The sequence below is a fragment of the Geospiza fortis genome, unplaced genomic scaffold (genome assembly GCF_000277835.1).
Source record: "Geospiza fortis unplaced genomic scaffold, GeoFor_1.0 scaffold47, whole genome shotgun sequence".
NCBI classification, from domain to species: Eukaryota; Metazoa; Chordata; class Aves; order Passeriformes; family Thraupidae; genus Geospiza; species Geospiza fortis.
The window spans coordinates 279,742-283,418 of record NW_005054569.1 but is presented as its reverse complement, the minus strand read 5'-3'; positions in this window follow the sequence as shown (position 1 = coordinate 283,418).

The window sequence follows — 3,677 nt, the reverse complement described above, 5'->3', positions numbered from 1 at the left end:
AGCCCAGGCCAAGCTGCAAAAGTTAATTCACTGTAAGTTACTGATAGTGTCACTGATGGTTTATCATTCCCAGGTTGGTATATCTTTACACTGATTTAAGCTGGTAACAGCTCGGACCCCATTTTCAATTGCACTTTGAGTCCGGCTGCCTGGTGATTGTACAGGCAAAACTATTGGTGTGCAAATCAGGTCATAAACCACCACTCAGCCAGGTCATTTAGGGAAACATCTAAAATGTCATGTGTGTTACTGTCACAAGCATCACTCCTAATAATTGTGTACTCCCTTAAACAGATTTTTTAGCAAGTTGTGTTTAAAAACCAGACTGGAGTTCTGATATGTCCTGACAACAAGGTATTTAACAGAGCTGTGCTGGCTCTAATGTCCCTCTTTTGCATCCTTTCAGGAACAGAAATAGATTCATCACCATTGTGACATCAGAAAATGTGGAGATTGCAGAGAATACATGAAATAAATTTGGAATGGCAGAGTAAGTACTTGAATTGACAATATAGGAACCACTGGGCCTGTCACACCACTGCTGGGAGAACCCACAAAGCACCTTGTTAGCTGTGAGAGCTGGAATTGGAGCTGCAGCCTGACCTCCACATAGCCCAGCTCAAGCAAAATTAAGAAACTTCAGCCATGCCTTGATGGGTGATGTTACAGCCCTGCTGCCACTCAGCCTGCAGTGAATTTCACCTGCCATTTAAATGTGTGTTTTCTCTCTAAAAGCCTCAAATGCTGCAGCATCAACGTGTCAGAGTGCCTTCTTGAACAGAATGACCTCCCAGCCAGAAAGCTCTTGGCCTGACCTTGGTCTTGATGCAAGAATGGTGAAAACAAAAAAACCATACAAGAAAACTGTTACATGTTACTAAAAATAAAATGTGTAAAAGCAATTACTTAATTTAAACGAGAAACTGAACAAATAGGCAACCTATTAATGCATTTCTAATCTAGAGGTCAGGCAGGGGATGACATTTCCAGACATTTTATCTGGGCTGTGGTACAAGGTGAACCAGAAGGAAGCACAACCTTGGCATTCAGCAGACACAGGCTGCAGATCCAGAGCACAGCCTCCTGCACTGTCAGCTCTAACCTGCCATCCCACCTTCCCTGCTGGGACAGGAGCAGGCTCTGCAGCTCACCCAGAAGAACCATTCTCTCAATTTCTGTGGAGGATGGTGCCCCATGACTGCAGGAGGCACAGACCCTCTGGACAAACCATTGCCTGCAAAAAAACCCAGGAAAAACAGCCAAGCATTACATGTGCAGTCTGACAATAAGAGGGTGGGAAGCGACCAGCAGAATTTCCAAGTAAATCACAGCAAACCAATTTGTCAAGATAATTAGCACAGAGGCAAAGGGGAGAGGTAGATGTGATACATCTTGGCTCAGGAAGGCTTGTGACACCATCCCATTTAACTTTCACACGAGCAAAATGAGGAAATGGAAGCTAAGTGAAAATTTGCCACAAAACTACACTCTCAAAATTATTATCTGCAGCTCAGTGCCAACCACAGCCCTGTCCTGTAGCCCATGGTTTGCTGTCAAAACTGCAAATGTGTGGCTGAAGGGGCACCTCACTCAGGGTAACAGCATCACAGCTCAAGATGACCCCGCCAGATAGAAACTCACCCAACATCCCCATGGTGAGGGTCAGCAAAAACCTGTGGAACATCACAACCCAACAAGCAGCTGGAGGCTCCTTAGAGTCATCCCTTTTCTCCTTGGAAGATGAGGCAGTTCCTTTCCTTGTGAAATCTTCTGCTGAGCTTGCCTTGAGAGATTCTCCCTGCAATTAAAACAGAGAGATTTTCCAGTGGCAGCTGTGTTTCATCTGTGCCTCACTCCTGGCCCTGTGCTGCTGGTTCCTGAGGGACCTGGGTGCTTACCCTCACCCCCAAACTTGGGCCACAAACCTTTTGCAAGTGAGACCGAGCCTACTAAAAATCAAAGTTCTTTCCCACGTTTTAACCCTACCCTTGAGTTATTTCATTTTTGGTGAGCGTATGTTTTTACCTTTTAGCATGATACTGCCTTTAAAATACCATAAACAACATTTCAACTGATAAATAATTTAAAGAAAAGCAAATAGGTGCTTTATGAGAGTACCCAGCTGCTCAGCCATCCAGCAGGGGCTGTAGACTGGGGATGGTGGAGGCCTGATTGCCCATTAAAGAGGCCCACATCCCACAAAGTCACAATCAAAACCCTCTGGAGAATCAAGCATTGTGCCCATGTGTAATATGTCAGTTATTTGCCAGCAGGGGAAGCCCTGTAAGAAGTGAGTGAGTTTTCCTCTGTTCAGTGACATTGCTAATGACTCATGCAGGATTATGGGTAGCAAACTTTTGAAATGAGAGGTTGAGTTGTACACTACATTATACATCTGAATTTCATGGTATATTAGTGACAGTGATTGGTAATACAATATGATGGGGAATTGCTAACATCAGAGAGAAGTTAATATGATGCACTGCAATTTCTCAGAGAGTCCCATACTTTTTCTACCACCCATAATCTGCTCATTACGGTTTGGCAAAGAGCAATCCCCCTCGTGGAGCGAGCGGCACCGGCGCCCTGACAGCTGCTCATAAATTTGAATGGAAGACACAGAATCCAAAATGTTCATGTTTCCATGGATCGTTACCCAGTTGCATCTCCCCGAAGAAGCAGGTGATTTTTTAACATCCTGCCACAGTTTGTTTCTGCCGATATTTTGTCTCTCCAGATGAATCTGATGCCAGCTTGCGTCTTAGAGCACTTCTTCCCCATCTTGGTCTATGAGAAGGGCTGATACAGTCTGCACACACGTTAACTAAACACCAGTTAATGGAGCATAACTAAGAAGAATTAATATATTTACCAAAAAAAAAATCTAGACCATTAAAATTAGAGTCAAATGTATGACATAAGGCATTAAAATTATAAATGCAACCACCAGATTTATGTTTACAGACTCTGGCAAATCCCATGGCCACATGTCCCCTCAGTCACTCCTGCTGCAAACAGCATAAACAAATGTTTAAACTATTTATGAGATAGTAACCTGGAATATTCTGTGGCTGTTTTACAAGGCCTGTAAATATCCAGCTGACCTTCTCCAACTGTAGATTTGGTTTTCCCTGCAGGAAGAGCCCATGAGGACAGAACAGTCCCTTGAAGACCCAACTCCATACACCCATTAAGCAGAAGCACCAAGACCATCACCTTTCCAAGAAACTTGAAATGGGAGTCACTCCTAGGATAAAGAAGTTCATTGAAAACCACAGCCAAGCAGGAACTGGATGGTAATGATGACGAGTAAATGGAAGAAAGTATCTCCCTCCAGCATTAAATTCAAGCCCTGACCTTTTCCAATGTAATGACTAACTCAACCTTTACATAATAATGTGGGTGATATTTGGAGAGTATAACATATGTGTCATTTTAATTAATTGAACAGAAATAGATTCACAGAAGAAAAATGAATTAACCAATCAGCAATCACCTTTCTATCTATTTGATGTCAGAATAATTAGTTTATTCTCGTAATCTCTTGACCCCTCTAGAAATCATAACCTTGCTGACCTCCTTGAGTATGGGAGCTCATTTGAATAGCACCATAATTGTGTTCTGGGTGCATTATCATCTAGTTTCAATTTTATTAAGGTAATCTTACCCCTTATTAT